General features: G+C 48.0%; 1 pseudogene; it reads right to left on the bottom strand.

The window, feature by feature from the left end:
* LOC101255912 (probable protein phosphatase 2C 60) overlaps positions 1-19,796 on the bottom strand; it is a 126,237-nt pseudogene that overhangs the window by 43,339 nt on the left and 63,102 nt on the right.

The raw sequence follows: 19,796 nt of genomic DNA, 5'->3' as shown, positions 1-19,796 counted from the left end.
TCCGGGCCATTTGGAGGGTCAAACGAGCCCCGAAGCGAGCATACGCCTCATTTCGACGATTTTCGTGTGCTATAGCACACCATTTTTTGGGTGATCCGGATTCCGACGTCAAAAATGCCAATTTTTTTCGTGGACGTCCGTCAAGACCTTGTCTATGCATACGGTTGGCCATCACGGATTGTCCGGGCCATTTGGAGGGTCAAACGAGCCCCGAAGCGAGCATACGCCTCATTTCGACGATTTTCATGTGCTATAGCACACCATTTTTTGGGTGATCCGGATTCCGACGTCAAAAATGCCAAATTTTTTCGTGGACGTCCGTCAAGACCTTGTCTATGCATACGGTTGGCCATCACGGATTGTCCGGGCCATTTGGAGGGTCAAACGAGCCCCGAAGCGAGCATACGCCTCATTTCGACGATTTTCATGTTCTATAGCACACCATTTTTTGGGTGATCCAGATTCCGACGTCAAAAATGCAAAAAATTTTCGTGGACGTCCGTCAAGACCTTGTCTATGCATACGGTTGGCCATCACGGATTGTCCGGGCCATTTGGAGGGTCAAACGAGCCCCGAAGCGAGCATACGCCTCATTTCGACGATTTTCGTGTGGTATAGCACACCATTTTTTGGGTGATCCGGATTCCGATGTCAAAAATGCAAAATTTTTTAGTGGACGTCCGTCAAGACCTTGTCTATGCATACGGTTGGCCATCACGGATTGTCCGGGCCATTTGGAGGGTCAAACGAGCTCCGAAGCGAGCATACGCCTCATTTCGACGATTTTCGTGTGCTATAGCACACCATTTTTTGGGTGATCCGGATTCCGACGTCAAAAATGCAAAATTTTTTCGTGGACGTCCGTCAAGACATTGTCTATGCATACGGTTGGCCATCACGGATTGTCCGGGCCATTTGGAGGGTCAAACGAGCCCCGAAGCGAGCATACGCCTCATTTCGACAATTTTCGTGTGCTATAGCACACCATTTTTTGGGTGATCCAGATTCCGACGTCAAAAATGCAAAATTTTTTCGTGGACGTCCGTCAAGACCTTGTCTATGCATACGGTTGGCCATCACGGATTGTCCGGGCCATTTGGAGGGTCAAACGAGCCCCGAAGCGAGCATACGCCTCATTTCGACGATTTTCGTGTGCTATAGCACACCATTTCCACCAAATTTTTTCGTGGACGTCCGTCAAGACCTTTTCTATGCATACGGTTGGCCATCACGGATTGTCCGAGCCATTTGGAGGGTCAAACGAGCCCGAAGCGAGCATACGCCTCATTTCGACGATTTTCGTGTGCTATAGCACACCATTTTTTGGGTGATTCGGATTCCGACGTCAAAAATGCCAAATTTTTTCGTGGACGTCTGTCAAGACCTTGTCTATGCATACGGTTGGCCATCACGGATTTTCCGGGCCATTTGGAGGGTCAAACAAGCCCCGAAGCGAGCATACGCCTCATTTCGACGATTTTCGTGTTCTATAGCACACCATTTTTTGGGTGATCCGGATTCCGACGTCAAAAATGAAAAAAAATTTCATGGACGTCCGTCAAGACCTTGTCTATGCATACGGTTGGCCATCACGGATTGTTCAGGCCATTTGGAGGGTCAAACGAGCCCCGAAGCGAGCATACGCCTCATTTCGACGATTTTCGTGTGCTATAGCACACCATTTTTGCGGTGATCCGGATTCCGACGTCAAAAATGCCAAATTTTTTCGTGGACGTCCGTCAAGACCTTGTCTATGCATACGGTTGGCCAACACGGATTTTTTGGGCCATTTGGAGGGTCAAATGAGCCCCGAAGCGAGCATACGCCTCATTTCGACGATTTTCGTGTGCTATAGCACACCATTTTTTGGGTGATCCGGATTTCGACGTCAAAAATGCCAAATTTTTTCGTGGACGTCCGTCAAGACCTTGTCTATGCATACGGTTGGCCATCACGGATTGTGCGGGCCATTTGGAGGGTCAAACGAGCCCCGAAGCGAGCATACGCCTTATTTCGACGATTTCCGTGTGCTATAGCACACCATTTTTTGGGTGATCCGGATTCCGACGTCAAAAATACCTAATTTTCTCGTGGACGTCCGTCAAGACCTTGTCTATGCATACGGTTGGCCATCACGGATTGTCCGGGCCATTTGGAGGGTTAAACGAGCCCCGAAGCTAGCATACGCCTCATTTCGACGATTTTCGTGTGCTATAGCACACCATTTTTTGGGTGATTTGGATTCCGACGTCAAAAATGCCAAATTTTTTCGTGGACGTTTGTCAAGACCTTGTCTATGCATACGATTGGCCATCATAGATTGTCCGGGCCATTTGGAGGGTCAAACGAGCCCCTAAGCGAGCATACGCCTCACTTCGATGATTTTCGTGTGCTATAGCACACTATTTTTTGGGTGATTCGGATTCCGACGTCAAAAATGCCAAATTTTTTCGTGGACGTCCGTCAAGACCTTGTCTATGCATACGGTTGGCCATCACGGATTGTACGGGCCATTTGGAGGGTCAAACGAGCCCTGAAGCGAGCATACGCCTCATTTCGACGATTTTCGTGTGCTATAGCACACCATTTTTTGGGTGATCCGGATTCCGACGTCAAAAATGCCAAATGTTTTTATGGATGTCCGTCAAGACTTTGTCTATGCATACGGTTGGCCATCACGGATTGTCCGGGCCATTTGGAGGGTCAAACGAGCCCCGAAGCGAGCATACGCCTCATTTCGATGATTTTCGTGTGCTATAGCATACCATTTTTTGGGTGATCCGGATTCCGACGTCAAAAATGTCAAATTTTTTCGTGGACGTCCGTCAAGACATTGTCTATGCATACGGTTGGCCATCACGGATTGTCCGGGCCATTTGGAGGGTCAAACGAGCCCCGAAGCGAGCATACGCCTCATTTCGACGATATTCGTGTGCTATAGCACACCATTTTTTGGGTGATCCGGAATCCGACGTCAAAAATGCCAAATGTTTTCGTGGACGTCCGTCAAGACCTTGTCTATGCATACGGTTGGCCATCACGGATTGTCCGAGCCATTTGGAGGTTTAAACGAGCCCCGAAGCGAGCATACGCCTCATTTCGACGATTTTCGTGTGCTATAGCACACCATTTTTTGGGTGATCCGGATTCCGACGTCAAAAATGCCAAATTTCTTCGTGGACGTCCGTCAACACCTTGTCTATGCATACGGTTGGCCATCACGGATTGTACGGGCCATTTGGAGGGTCAAACGAGCCCCGAAGCGAGCATACGCCTCATTTCGATGATTTTCGTGTGCTATATAGCACACCATTTTTTGGGTGATCCGGATTCCGATGTCAAAAATGCCAAATTTTTTCGCGGACGTCCGTCAAGACCTTGTCTATGCATACGGTTGGCCATCACGGATTGTCCGGGCCAGTTTGAGGGTCAAACGAGCCCCGAAGCGAGCATACGCCTCATTTCGACGATTTTCGTGTGCTATAGCACACCATTTTTTGGGTGATCCGGATTACGATGTCAAAAATGCCAAATTTTTTCGTGGACGTCCGTCAAGACCTTGTCTATGCATACGGTTGGCCATCACGGATTGTCCGGGCCATTTGGAGGGTCAAACGAGCCCCGAAGCGAGCATACGCCTCATTTCGATGATTTTCGTGTGCTATATAGCACACCATTTTTTGGGTGATCCGGATTCCGATGTGAAAAATGCCAAATTTTTTTGCGGACGTCCTTCAAGACCTTGTCTATGCATACGGTTGGCCATCACGGATTGTCCGGGCCATTTGGAGGGTCAAACGAGCCCCGAAGCAAGCATACGCCTCATTTTGACGATTTCCTTGCGCTATAGCACACCATTTTTTGGGTGATCCGGATTCCGACGTCAAAAATGCCAAATTTCTTCGTGGACGTCCGTCAAGACCTTGTCTATGCATGCGGTTGGCCATCACGGATTGTACGGGCCATTTGGAGGGTCAAACGAGCCCCGAAGCGAGCATACGCCTCATTTCGACAATTTTCGTATGCTATAGCACACCATTTTTTGGGTGATCCGGATTCGGACGTCAAAAATGTCAAATGTTTTTGTTGACGTCCTTCAAGACCTTGTCTATGTATACGGTTGGCCATAACGGATTGTCCGGGCCATTTGGAGGGTCAAACGAGCCCCGAAGCGAGCATACGCCTCATTTCGACGATTTTCGTGTGCTATAGCACACCATTTTTTGGGTGATCCGGATTCCGACGTAAAAAATGCCAAATTTTTTCGTGGACATGCATCAAGACCTTGTATATGCATACAGTTGGCCATCACGGATTGTCCGGGCCAGTTGGAGGGTCAAACAAGCCCCGAAGCAAGCATACGCCTCATTTCGACGATTTCCGTGAACTATAGCACACCATTTTTTGGGTGATCCGGATATTGACGTAAAAAATGCCAAATTTTTTCATGGACGTCTGTCAAGACCTTGTCTATGCATACGGTTGGCCATCACGGATTGTCCGACCCATTTGGAGGGTCAAACGAGCCCCGAAGCGAGCATACGCCTCATTTCGACGATTTTCGAGTGCTATAGCACACCATTTTTTGGTTGATCCTGATTCCGACGTTAAAAATGCCAAATTTTTTCGTGGACGTCCGTCAAGACCTTGTCTATGCATACGGTTGGCCATCACGGATTGTCCGGGCCATTTGGAGGGTCAAACGAGCCCCGAAGCGAGCATACGCCTCATTTCGACGATTTTCGTGTGCTATAGCACACCATTTTTTTGTGATCCGGATTCCGACGTCAAAAATGCCAAATTTTTTTTGTGGACGTCCATCAAGACCTTGTCTATGCATACGGTTGGCCGTCATGGCTTGTCTGACCTATTTGGAAGGTCAAACAAGCCCCGAAGCGATCATACCCCTCATTTCGACGATTTTTGTGTGCTATAGCACACCATTTTTGGGTGATCCGGATTCCGACGTCAAAAATGCCAAATTTTTTCGTGGACGTCCGTCAAGACCTTGTCTATGCATACGGTTGGCCATCACGGCTTGTCCGATCCATTTGGAAGGTCCAACGAGCCCTGAAGCTACCATGCCCCTCATTTTGACGATTTTTGTGTGCTATTGCACATAATTTTTTGGGTGATCCGGATTCCAACGTCAAAAATGCCAAAGTCAAGACCTTGTCTATGCATACGGTTGTCCATCACGGCTTTTCTAACCTATTTGGAAGGTCAAACGAGCCCCGAAGCAAGCATAACCCTCATTTTGACGATTTTTGTGTGCTATAGCACACGATTTTTTGGGTGATCCGGATTCTGACGTCAAAAATATCAAATTTTTTCATGGACGTCCGTCTAGACCTTGTCTATGCATACGGTTGGCCATCATGGCTTGTCCGACCCATTTGGATGGTCAAACGAGCCCCGAAGCGAGCATACCTCTCATTTCGACGATTTTCGTGTGCTATAGCACACGATTTTTTGGGTGATCCAGATTTCGACGTCAAAAATGCCAAATTTTTTCGTCGACGCCTATCAAGACCTTGTCTATGCATACGGTTGGCCATCACGGCTTGTCCGACCCATTTGGAAGGTCAAACGAGCTTCGAAGCGACCATACCCCTCATTTCGACGATTTTCGTGTGCTATAGCACACGATTTTTTTGGGTGATCCGGCTTCCAATGTCGAAAATGCCAAATTTTTTCGTGGATGTTAGTCAAGACCTTGTCTATGCATACGGTTGGCAATCACGGCTTTTAGGACCCATTTGGAAGGTCAAACGAGCCCTGAAGCGAGCATACCCCTCATTTCGACTATTTTCGTGTGATATAGCACACGATTTTTTGGGTGATCCGGATTCCGACGTCAAAAATACCAACTTTTTTCGTGGACATCCGTCAAGACCTTGTCTATGCATACGGTTGGACATCACGGCTTGTCCGACCCATTTGGAAGGTCAAACGAGCCCCGAAGCGAGCATACCCCTCATTTCGACGATTTTCGTGTGATATAGCACGATTTTTTGGGTGATCCGGATTCCGACGTCAAAAATGCAAAATCTATTCGTGGACGTCCGTCAAGACCTTGTCTATGCATACGGTTGTCCATCACGGATTGTCCGACCCATTTGGAAGGTCAAACAAGCCCCGAAGCGAGCATACCCTCTCATTTCGACGATTTTCGTGTGCTATAGCACACGATTTTTTGGGTGATCCAGATTTCGACGTCAAAAATGCCAAATTTTTTCGTCGACGCCCATCAAGACCTTGTCTATGCATACGGTTGGCCATCACGGCTTGTCCGACCCATTTGGAAGGTCAAACGAGCTTCGAAGCGACCATACCCCTCATTTCGACGATTTTCGTGTGCTATAGCACACGATTTTTTTGGGTGATCCGGCTTCCAATGTCGAAAATGCCAAATTTTTTCGTGGACGTTAGTCAAGACCTTGTCTATGCATACGGTTGGCAATCACGGCTTTTCGGACCCATTTGGAAGGTCAAACGAGCCCTGAAGCGAGCATACCCCTCATTTCGACTATTTTCGTGTGATATAGCACACGATTTTTTGGGTGATCCGGATTCCGACGTCAAAAATACCAACTTTTTTCGTGGACATCCGTCAAGACCTTGTCTATGCATACGGTTGGACATCACGGCTTGTCCGACCCATTTGGAAGGTCAAACGAGCCCCGAAGCGAGCATACCCCTCATTTCGACGATTTTCGTGTGATATAGCACGATTTTTTGGGTGATCCGGATTCCGACGTCAAAAATGCAAAATCTATTCGTGGACGTCCGTCAAGACCTTGTCTATGCATACGGTTGTCCATCACGGATTGTCCGACCCATTTGGAAGGTCAAACAAGCCCCGAAGCGAGCATACCCGTCATTTCGACGATTTTCGTGTGCTATAGCACACAATTTTTTGGGTGATACGGATTCCGATGTCAAAAATGCCAAATTTTTTCATGGACGTCCGTCAAGACCTTGTCTATGCATACGGTTGGCCATCACGGCTTGCCCGACCCATTTGGAAGGTCAAACAAACCCCTAAGCGAGCATACCCCTCATTTCGATGATTTTCGTGTGCTATAGCACACAATTTTTTGGGTGATCCGAATTCCGACGTCAAAAATGCCAAAAAAAAATTTTTAGACATCCGTCAAGACCTTGTGTACGCATACGGTTGGCCATCACGGCTTGTCCGATCCATTTGGAAGGTCAAATGAGCCCCGAAGCGAGCATACCCCTCATTTTGACGATTTTCGTGTGCTATAGCACACCATTTTTTTGGTGATCCAGATTCCGACGTCAAAAATGCCAAATTTTTTCGTGGACGTCCGTCAAGACCTTGTCTATGCATACGGTTGGCCATCACGGCTTGTCCGACCCATTTGGAAGGTCAAACGAGCCCTGAAGCGAGCATACCCCTCATTTCGACAATTTTCGTGTGCTACAGCACACCATTTTTTGGGTGATCCGAATTACGACGTCAAAAATGCCAAATGTTTTCGAGGACGTCCTTCAAGACCTTGTCTATGCATACGGTTAGCCATCACGGCTTGTCCGACCCTTTTGGAAGGTCAAACAAGCCCCGAAACGAGCATACCCCTCATTTTGACGATTTTCGTGTGCTATAGCACACGATTTTTTGGGTGATCCGGATTACGACGTCAAAAATGCCAAATGTTTTCAAGGACATCCGTAAAGACCTTGTCTATGCATACGGTTGGCCATCACGGCTTGTATGACCCCCCAGAAGCGACCATACCCCTCATTTCGATGATTTTCGTGTGTTATAACACACAATTTTTTGGGTGATCCGGATTCCAACGTCAAAAATGTCAAATTTTTCCGTGGACGTCTGTCAAGACCTTGTCTATGCATACGGTTAGCCATCACGGCTTGTCCAACCAATTTGGATGGTCAATCGAGCCCCTAAGCGAGCATACCCCTCATTTCGACGATTTTCGTGTGCTATTGCACACCATTTTTTGGGTGATCCGGATTCCGACGTCAAAAATGCTAAAAATTTTCGTGGACGTCCGTCAAGACCATGTCTATGCATACGGTTGGCCATCACGGCTTTTTCGACCCATTTGAAAGGTCAAACGAGCCCCGAAGCGAGCATACCCCTTATTACCCCTCATTTCGTGTGCTATAGCACACGATTTTTTGGGTGATCCGGATTCCGACGTCAAAAATTCCAAAGTTTTTCGTGGACGTCCGTCAAGACCTTGTCTATGCATACGGTTGGCCATCATGGCTTGTCCAACCTATTTGGAAGGTCAAACAAGCCCCAAAGCAAGCATACCCCTCATTTCGACGATTTTCGTGTGCTATAGCACACGATTTTTTGGGTGATCCGGATTCTGACGTCAAAAATGCCAATTTTTTTCGTGGACATCCGTCAAGACCTTGTCTATGCATACGGTTGGCCATCACGGCTTGTCCGACCCATTTGGAAGGTCAAACGAGCCCCAAAGCGAGCATACCCCTCATTTCGATGATTTTCGTGTGCTATAGTACACCATTTTTTGGGTGATCCGGATTCCGACGTCAAAAATGCCAAATTTATTCTTGGACATCTGTCAAGACCTTGTCTATGCATATGGATGGCCATCACGGCTTGTCCGACCCATTTGGAAGGTAAAACGAGCCCCGAAGCGAGCATACCCCTCATTTCGATGATTTTCGTGTGATATAGCACACCATTTTTTAGGTGATCCGGATTCCGACGTCTAAAATGCCAAATTTTTTCATGGACGTCCGTCAAGACCTTGTCTATGCATACGGTTGGCATTCACGGCTTGTCCGGCCCATCTGGAAGGTCAAACGAGCCCCGAAGCGAGCATACCCCTCATTTCGACGATTTTCGTGTGCTATAGCACACGATTATTTGGGGGATCCGGATCCCAACGTCAAAAATGCCAAATTTTTTCGTGGACGTCCTTCAAGACCTTGTCTATGCATACGGTTGGCCATCACGGCTTGTCCGACCCATTTGAAAGGTCAAACGAGCCCTGAAGCGAGCATACCCCTCATTTCGACGATTTTCGTGTGCTATAGCACACGATTTTTTTGGTGATCCGAATTTTGACGTCAAAAATGCCAATGTTTTTCGTGGACGTCCATCAAGACCTTGTCTATGCAAACGGTTGGCCATCACGGATTGTCCGATCGTTTTGGAAGGTCAAACAATCCCCGAAGCGAGCATACCACTCATTTCGACGATTTTCGTGTGCTATAGCACACGTTTTTTTGGGTGATCCGGATTCCGACGTCAAAATGCCAAATATTTTTGTGGACATCTGTCAAGACCTTGTCTATGCATACTGTTTGCCATCACGGCTTGTCCGACCCATTTGGAAGGTCAAAAGAGCCCCGAAGCGAGCATAACCCTCATTTCGATGATTTTGGTGTGCTATAGCACACGATTTTTTGGGTGATCCGGATTCCGACGTCAAAAATGCCAAATTTTTTCGTGAATGTCTGTCAAGACCTTGTATATGCATACAGTTGGCCATCACGGCTTGTCCGACCCATTTGGAAGGTCAAAAAGCCCTGAAGTGAGCATACCCCTCATTTCGATGATTTTCTTGTGCTATAGCACACAGTTTTTTGGGTGATCCGAATTCCGACGTCAAAAATGCCAAATTTTTTCATGGACGTCCGTCAAGACCTTGTCTATGCATACGGTTTGCCATCACGGCTTTTCCGACCCATTTGGAAGGTCAAACTAGCCCCAAAGTGAGCATACCCCTCATTTCGATGATTTTCATGTGCTATAGCACACAAGTTTTTGGGTGATCCGGATTCCGACGTCAAAAATGCAAAAATGTTTTCGTGGACGTCCGTCAAGACCTTGTCTATGCATACGGTTGGCCATCACGGATTGTCCAACCCATTTGGAAGGTCAAACGAGCCTCGAAGCGAGCATACCACTCATTTCGATGATTTTCGTGTGCTATAGCACACGATTTTTTGGGTGATCCTGATTTCAACGTCAAAAATGCCAAATTTTATCGTGGACGTCCGTCAAGACCTTTTCTATGCATACGGTTGGCCATCATAGCTTGTCTGACCCATTTGGAAGGTCAAACAAGCCCGAAAGCTAGCATACCCCATATTTCGATGATTTTCGTGGGCTATAGCACACGATTTTTTGGGTGATCCGGATTCCGACGTCAAAAATGCAAAATTTTTCCGTGGAAGTCCGTCAAGACCTTGTTTATGCATACAGTTGGCCATCACGGCTTGTCCGACCCATTTGGAAGGTCAAACGAGCCCCGAAGCGAGCAAACCCCTCATTTCGACGATTTTCGTGTGCTACAGCACAATTTTTTGGGTGATCCGGATTCCGACGTCAAAAATGCCAAATTTTTTCGTGGACGTCTGTCAAGACCTTGTCTATGCATACGGTTGACCATCACGGATTGTCCGGCCCATTTGGAGGGTCAAACGAGCCCCGAAGCGAGCATACGCCTCATTTCGACGATTTTCGTGTGCTACAGCACAATTTTTTGGGTGATCCGGATTCCGACGTCAAAAATGCCAAATTTTTTCGTGGACGTCCGTCAAGACCTTGTCTATGCATACGGTTGGCCATCACGGATTGTCCGGCCCATTTGGAGGGTTATACGAGCCCCGAAGCGAGCATATGCCTCATTTCGACGATTTTCGTGTGCTATAGCACACCATTTTTTGGGTGATCCGAATTCCGATGTCAAAAATGCCAAATTTTATCGTGGATGTCCGTCAAGACCTTGTCAATGCATACGGTTGGCCATCACGGATTGTATGTCCCATTTGGAGGGTCAAACGAGCCCCGAAGCGAGCATACGCCTCATTTTGACGATTTTCATGTGCTATAGCACACCATTTTTTGGGTGATCCGGATTCCGACGTCAAAAATGCCAAATTTTTTCGTGGACGTCCGTCAAGACCTTGTCTATGCATACGGTTGACCATCACGGATTATCCGGCCCATTTGGAGGGTCAAACGAGCCCCGAAGCGAGCATACGCCTCATTTCGACGATTTTCGTGTGCTATAGCACACCATTTTTTGGGTGATCTGGATTCCGACGTCAAAAATGCAAAATTTTTTCGTGGACGTCCGTCAAGACCTTGTCTATGCATACGGTTGGCCATCACGGATTGTCCGGCATATTTTGAGGGTCAAACGAGCCCCGAAGCGAGCATACGCCTCATTTCGACGATTTTCGTGTGCGATAGCACACCATTTTTTGGGTTATCCGGATTCCGACGTCAAAAATGCCAAATGTTTTCGTGGACGTCCGTAAAGACCTTGTCTATGCATACGGTTGTCCATCACGGATTGTCCGGGCCATTTAGAGGGTCAAACGAGCCCCGAAGCGAGCATACGCCTCATTTCGATGATTTTCGTGTGCTATAGAAGACCATTTTTTGGGTGATCTGGATTCCGACGTCAAAAATGCAAAATTTTTTCATGGACGTCCATCAAGACCTTGTCTATGCATACGGTTGGCCATCACGGATTTTCCGGGCCATTTGGAGGGTCAAACGAGCAACGAAGCGAGCATACGCCTCATTTCGACGATTTTCGTGTGCTATAGCACACCATTTTTTGGGTGATCCGGATTCCGACGTCAAAAATGCCAAATTTTTTTGTGGACATCCGTCAAGACCTTGTCTATGCATACGGTTGTCCATCACGGATTGTCCGGGCCATTTGGAGGGTCAAACGAGCCCCGAAGCGAGCATACGCCTCATTTCGATGATTTTCGTGTGCTATAGCAGACCATTTTTTGGGTGATCCGGATTCCGACGTCAAAAATGCAAAATTTTTTCGTGGACGTCCGTCAAGACCTTTTCTATGCATACAGTTGGCCATCACGGATTTTCCGGGCCATTTGGAGGGTTAAACGAGCCCCGAAGCGAGCATACGGCTCATTTCGACGATTTTCTTGTGCTATAGCACACCATTTTTTGGGTGATCCAGATTCCAACGTCAAAAATGTCAAATTTTTTCGTGGACGCCCGTCAAGACCTTGTCTATGCATACGGTTGGCCATCACGGATTGTCCCAGCCATTTGGAGGGTCAAACGAGCCCCGAAGCGAGCATACGCCTCATTTCGACGATTTTCTTGTGCAATAGCACACCATTTTTTGGGTGATCCGGATTCCGACGTCAAAAAGGCCAAATTTTTTCGTGGACGTCCGTCAAGACCTTGTCTATGCATACGGTTGGCTATCACGGATTGTCCGGGCCATTTGGAGGGTCAAACGAGCCCCGAAGCGAGCATACGCCTCATTTCGACGATTTTCGTGCGCTATAGCACACAATTTTTTGGGTGATCCGGATTTCGACGTCAAAAATGCCAAATTTTTTCATGGACGTCCGTCAAGACCTTGTCTATGCATACGGTTGGCCATCATGGATTGTCCAGGCCATTTGGAGGGTCAAACCAGCGCCGAAGCGAGCATACGCCTCATTTCGACGATTTTCGTGTGCTATAGCACACTATTTTTTGGGTGATCCGGATTCCGACGTCAAAAATGCCAAATTTTTTCGTGGACATCCGTCAAGACCTTGTCTATGCATACGGTTGGCCATCACGGATTGTCCGGGCCATTTAGAGGGTCAAACGAGCCCCGAAGCGAGCATACGCCTCATTTCGATGATTTTCGTGTGCTATAGAAGACCATTTTTTGGGTGATCTGGATTCCGACGTCAAAAATGCAAAATTTTTTCATGGACGTCCATCAAGACCTTGTCTATGCATACGGTTGGCCATCACGGATTTTCCGGGCCATTTGGAGGGTCAAACGAGCAACGAAGCGAGCATACGCCTCATTTCGACGATTTTCGTGTGCTATAGCACACCATTTTTTGGGTGATCTGGATTTCGACGTCAAAATGCGAAATTTTTTCGTGGACGTCCGTCAAGACCTTGTCTATGCATACGGTTGTCCATCACGGATTGTCCGGGCCATTTGGAGGGTCAAACGAGCCCCGAAGCGAGCATACGCCTCATTTCGACGATTTTCGTGTGCTATAGCTAACCATTTTTTGGGTGATCCGGATTTCGACGTCAAAAATGCCAAATTTTTTCGTGGACGTCCATCAGGACCTTTTCTATGCATACGGTTGGTCATCACGGATTGTCCGGGCCATTTGGAGGGTCAAACGAGCCCCAAAGCGAGCATACGCCTCATTTCGACGATTTTCGTGTGCTATAGCACACCATTTTTTGGGTGATCCGGATTCCGACGTCAAAAATGCCAAATTTTTTCGTGGACGTTTGTCAAGATCTTGTCTATGCATACGATTGGCCATCACGGATTGTCCGGGCCATTTGGAGGGTCAAACGAGCCCCGAAGCGAGCATACGCCTCATTTCGACGATTTTCGTGTGCTATAACACACCATTTTTTGGGTGCTCCGGATTCCGACGTCAAAAATGCCAAATTTTTTCATGGACGTTTGTCAAGATCTTGTCTATGCATACGATTGGCCATCACGGATTGTCCGGGCCATTTGGAGGGTCAAACGAGCCCCGAAGCGAGCATACGCCTCATTTCGACGAGTTTCGTGTGCTATAGCACACCATTTTTTGGGTGATCCGGATTCCGACGTCAAAAATGCCAATTTTTTTCGTGGACGTCCGTCAAGACCTTGTCTATGCATACGGTTGGCCATCGCGGATTGTCCGGGCCATTCGGAGGGTCAAACGAGCCCCGAAGCGAGCATACGCCTCATTTCGACGATTTTCGTGTGCTATAACACACCATTTTTTGGGTGCTCCGGATTCCGACGTCAAAAATGCCAAATTTTTTCATGGACGTTTGTCAAGATCTTGTCTATGCATACGGTTGGCCATCGCGGATTGTCCGGGCCATTTGGAGGGTCAAACGAGCCCCGAAGCGAGCATACGCCTCATTTCGACGAGTTTCGTGTGCTATAGCACACCATTTTTTGGGTGATCCGGATTCCGACGTCAAAAATGCCAATTTTTTTCGTGGACGTCCGTCAAGACCTTGTCTATGCATACGGTTGGCCATCATGGATTGTCCGGGCCATTTGGAGGGTCAAACGAGCCCCGAAGCGAGCATACGCCTCATTTCGACGATTTTCGTGTGCTATAGCACACCATTTTTTGGGTGATCCGGATTCCGACGTCAAAAATGCCAAATTTTTTCCTGGACGTCCGTCAAGACCTTGTCTATGCATACGGTTGGCCATCACGGATTGTCCGGGCCATTTGGAGGGTCAAACGAGCCCCGAAGCGAGCATACGCCTCATTTCAACGATTTTCGCGTGCTATAGCACACCATTTTTTGGGTGATCCGGATTCCGACGTCAAAAATGCCAAATGTTTTCGTGGAAGTCCGTCAAGACCTTTTCTATGCATACGGTTGGCAATCACGGATTGTCCGGGCCATTTGGAGGGTCAAACGAGCCCCGAAGCGAGCATACGCCTCAGTTCGATGATTTTCGTGTGCTATATAGCACACCATTTTTTGGGTGATCCGGATTCCGACGTCAAAAATGCCAAATTTTTTCGCAGACGTCCGTCAAGACCTTGTCTATGCATACGGTTGGCCATCACGGATTTTCCGGGCCATTTGGAGGGTAAAACGAGCCACGAAGCGAGCATACGCCTCATTTCGACGATTTTCGTGTGCTATAGCACACCATTTTTTGGGTGATCCGGATTCCGACGTCAAAAATGCCATATTTTTTCGTGGACGTCCGTCAAAACCTTGTCTATGCATCTGGTTGGCCATCACGGATTGTACGGGCCATTTGGAGGGTCAAACGAGCCCCAAAGCGAGCATACGCCTCATTTCGACGATTTTCGTGTGCTATAGAACACCATTTTTTGGGTGATCTGGATTCCGACGTCAAAAATGCCAAATCTTTTCGCGGACGTCCGTCAAGACCTTGTCTATGCATATGGTTGGCCATCACGGATTGTCCGGGCCATTTGGAGGGTCAAACGAGCCCCAAAGCGAGCATACGCCTCATTTCGACGATTTTCGTGTGCTATAGCACACCATTTTTTGGGTGATCCGGATTCCGACGTCAAAAATGCCAAATTTTTTCGTGGACGTCCGTCAAGACCTTGTCTATGCATACGGTTGGCCATCACGGATTGTCCGGGCCATTTGGAGGGTCAAACGAGCCCCGAAGCGAGCATACGCCTCATTTCGACGATTTTCATGTTCTATAGCACACCATTTTTTGGGTGATCCGGATTCCGACGTCAAAAATGCAAAAAATTTTCGTGGACGTCCGTCAAGACCTTGTCTATGCATATGGTTGGCCATCACGGATTGTCCGGGCCATTTGGAAGGTCAAACGAGCCCCGAAGCGAGCATACGCCTCATTTCGACAATTTTTGTGTGCTATAGCACAACATTTTTTGAGTGATCCGGATTCCGACGTCAAAAATGCCAAATTTTTTCGTGGACGTCCGTCAAGACCTTGTCAATGCATACGGTTGGCCATCACGGATTGTCCGGGCCATTTGGAGGGTCAAACGAGCCCCGAAGCGAGCATACGCCTCATTTCGACGATTTTCGTGTGCTATAGCACACCATTTCCACCAAATTTTTTCGTGGACGTCCGTCAAGACCTTTTCTATGCATACGGTTGGCCATCACGGATTGTCCGGGCCATTTGGAGGGTCAAACGAGCCCCGAAGCGAGCATACGCCTCATTTCGACGATTTTCGTGTGCTATAGCACACCATTTTTTGGGTGATTCGGATTCCGACGTCAAAAATGCCAAATTTTTTCGTGGACGTCCGTCAAGACCTTGTCTATGCATACGGTTGGCCATCACGGATTGTACGGGCCATTTGGAGGGTCAAACGAGCCCTGAAGCGAGCATACGCCTCATTTCGACGATTTTCGTGTGCTATAGCACACCATTTTTTGGGTGATCCGGATTCTGACATCAAAAATGCCAAATTTTTTCGTGGACGTCCGTCAAGACCTTGTCTATGCATACGGTTGGCCATCACGGATTGTCCGAGCCATTTTGAGGGTCAAACGAGCCCCGGAGCGAGCATACGCCTCATTTCGACGATTTTCGTGTGCTATAGCACACCATTTTTTGGGTGATCTGGATTCCGACGTCAAAAATGCCAAATTTATTCGTGGACGTCCGTCAAGACCTTGTCTATGCATACGGTTGGCCATCACGGATTGTCCGGGCCATTTGGAGGGTCAAACGAGCCCCGAAGCGAGCATACGCCTCATTTCGACGATTTTCGTGTGCTATACCACACCATTTTTTGGGTGATCTGGATTCCGACGTCAAAAATGCCAAATTTATTCGTGGACGTCCGTCAAGACCTTGTCTATGCATACGGTTGGCCATCACGGATTGTCCGGGCCATTTGGAGGGTCAAACGAGCCCCGAAGCGAGCATATGCCTCATTTCGACGATTTTCGTGTGCTATAGCACACCATTTTTGGGTGAACCGGATTCCGACGTCAAAAATGCCAAATTTTTTCGTGGACGTCCGTCAAGACCTTTTCTATGAATACGGTTGGCCATCACGGATTGTCCGGGCCATTTGGAGGGTCAAACAGCCCCGAAGGGAGCATACGCCTCATTTCGACGATTTTCGTGTGCTATAGCACACCATTTTTTGGGTGATCCGGATTCCGACGTCAAAAATGCCAAGTTTTTTCGTGGACGTCCATCAAGAACTTGTCTATGCATACGGTTGGCCATCAAGGATTCTCCGGCCCATTTGGAGGGTCAAACGAGCCCCGAAGCGAGCATACGCCTCATTTCGACGATTTTTGTGTGCTATAGCACACCATTTTTTGGGTGATCCGGATTCCGACGTCAAAAATGCCAAATTTTTTCGTGGACGTCTGTCAAGACCTTATCTATTCATACGTTTGGCCATGATGGATTGTCCGGGCCATTTGGAGGGTCAAACGAGCCCCGAAGCGAGCATACGCCTCATTTCGACGATTTTCGTGTGCTATAGCACACCATTTTTTGGGTGATCCGGATTCCGACGTCAAAAATGCCAAATTTTTTTGTGGACGTCCGTCAAGACCTTTCTATGCATACAGTTGGCCATCACGGATTGTCCGGGCCATTTGGAGGGTCAAACGAGCCCCGAAGCGAGCACACGCCTCATTTCGACGATTTTCATGTGCTTATAGCACACCATTTTTTGGGTGATCCGGATTCCGACGTCAAAAATGCCAAATTTTTTCGTGGATGTCCGTCAAGACCTTGTTTATGCATACGGTTAACCATCACGGATTGTCCGGGCCATTTGGAGGGTCAAACGAGCCCCGAAGCGAGCATACGCCTCATTTCGACGATTTTCGTGTGCTATAGCACACCATTTTTTGGGTGATCCGGATTCTGACATCAAAAATGCCAAATTTTTTCGTGGACGTCCGTCAAGACCTTGTCTATGCATACGGTTGGCCATCACGGATTGTCCGAGCCATTTTGAGGGTCAAACGAGCCCCGGAGCGAGCATACGCCTCATTTCGACGATTTTCGTGTGCTATAGCACACCATTTTTTGGATGATCCGGATTCCGACGTCAAAAATGCCAAATTTTTTCGTGGACGTCCGTCAAGACCTTGTCTATGCATACGGTTGGCCATCACGGATTGTCCGGGCCATTTGGAGGGTCAAACAAGCCCCGAAGCGAGCATACGCCTCATTTCGACGATTTTCGTGTGCTATAGCACACCATTTTTTGGGTGATCCGGATTCCGACGTCAAAAATGCCAAATTTTTTCGTGGACGTCCGTCAAGACCTTGTCTATGCATACGGTTGGCCATCACGGATTGTCCGGGCCATTTGGAGGGTCAAACGAGCCCCGAAGCGAGCATACGCCTCATTTCGACGATTTTCATGTTCTATAGCACACCATTTTTTGGGTGATCCGGATTCCGACGTCAAAAATGCAAAAAATTTTCGTGGACGTCCGTCAAGACCTTGTCTATGCATATGGTTGGCCATCACGGATTGTCCGGGCCATTTGGAAGGTCAAACGAGCCCCGAAGCGAGCATACGCCTCATTTCGACAATTTTTGTGTGCTATAGCACAACATTTTTTGAGTGATCCGGATTCCGACGTCAAAAATGCCAAATTTTTTCGTGGACGTCCGTCAAGACCTTGTCAATGCATACGGTTGGCCATCACGGATTGTCCGGGCCATTTGGAGGGTCAAACGAGCCCCGAAGCGAGCATACGCCTCATTTCGACGATTTTCGTGTGCTATAGCACACCATTTCCACCAAATTTTTTCGTGGACGTCCGTCAAGACCTTTTCTATGCATACGGTTGGCCATCACGGATTGTCCGGGCCATTTAGAGGGTCAAACGAGCCCCGAAGCGAGCATACGCCTCATTTCGACGATTTTCGTGTGCTATAGCACACCATTTTTTGGGTGATCTGGATTCCGACGTCAAAAATGCCAAATTTATTCGTGGACGTCCGTCAAGACCTTGTCTATGCATACGGTTGGCCATCACGGATTGTCCGGGCCATTTGGAGGGTCAAACGAGCCCCGAAGCGAGCATATGCCTCATTTCGACGATTTTCGTGTGCTATAGCACACCATTTTTGGGTGAACCGGATTCCGACGTCAAAAATGCCAAATTTTTTCGTGGACGTCCGTCAAGACATTGTCTATGCATACGGTTGGCCATCACGGATTGTCTGGGCCATTTAGAGGGTCAAACGAGCCCCGAAGCGAGCATACGCCTCATTTCGACGATTTTCGTGTGCTATAGCACACCATTTCCACCAAATTTTTTTGTGGACGTCCGTCAAGACCTTGTCTATGCATACGGTTGGCCATCACGGATTGTCCGGACCATTTGGAGGGTCAAACGAGCCCCGAAGCGAGCATACGCCTCATTTCGACGATTTTCGTGTGCTATAGCACACCATTTTTTGGGTGATCCGGATTCCGACGTCAAAAATGCCAAATTTTTTCATGGACGTCCGTCAAGACCTTGTCTATGCATATGGTTGGCCATCACATATTGTCCGGGCCATTTGGAGGGTCAAACGAGCCCCGAAGCGAGCATACGCCTCATTTCGACGATTTTCGTGTGCTATAGCACACCATTTTTTGGGTGATCCGGATTCCGACGTCAAAAATGCCAATTTTTTTCGTGGACGTCCGTCAAGACCTTGTCTATGCATACGGTTGGCCATCACGGATTGTCCGGGCCATTTGGAGGGTCAAACGAGCCCCGAAGCGAGCATACGCCTCATTTCGACGATTTTCATGTGCTATAGCACACCATTTTTTGGGTGATCCGGATTCCGACGTCAAAAATGCCAAATTTTTTCGTGGACGTCCGTCAAGACCTTGTCTATGCATACGGTTGGCCATCACGGATTGTCCGGGCCATTTGGAGGGTCAAACGAGCCCCGAAGCGAGCATACGCCTCATTTCGACGATTTTCATGTTCTATAGCACACCATTTTTTGGGTGATCCAGATTCCGACGTCAAAAATGCAAAAAATTTTCGTGGACGTCCGTCAAGACCTTGTCTATGCATACGGTTGGCCATCACGGATTGTCCGGGCCATTTGGAGGGTCAAACGAGCCCCGAAGCGAGCATACGCCTCATTTCGACGATTTTCGTGTGGTATAGCACACCATTTTTTGGGTGATCCGGATTCCGACGTCAAAAATGCAAAATTTTTTAGTGGACGTCCGTCAAGACCTTGTCTATGCATACGGTTGGCCATCACGGATTGTCCGGGCCATTTGGAGGGTCAAACGAGCTCCGAAGCGAGCAT

Source organism: Solanum lycopersicum, chromosome 8 (assembly GCF_036512215.1).
Source record: "Solanum lycopersicum chromosome 8, SLM_r2.1".
Lineage (NCBI taxonomy): Eukaryota > Viridiplantae > Streptophyta > Magnoliopsida > Solanales > Solanaceae > Solanum > Solanum lycopersicum.
The sequence above is the reverse complement of the archived record's forward strand: the minus strand, read 5'-3'. Positions and strand labels throughout refer to the sequence as shown.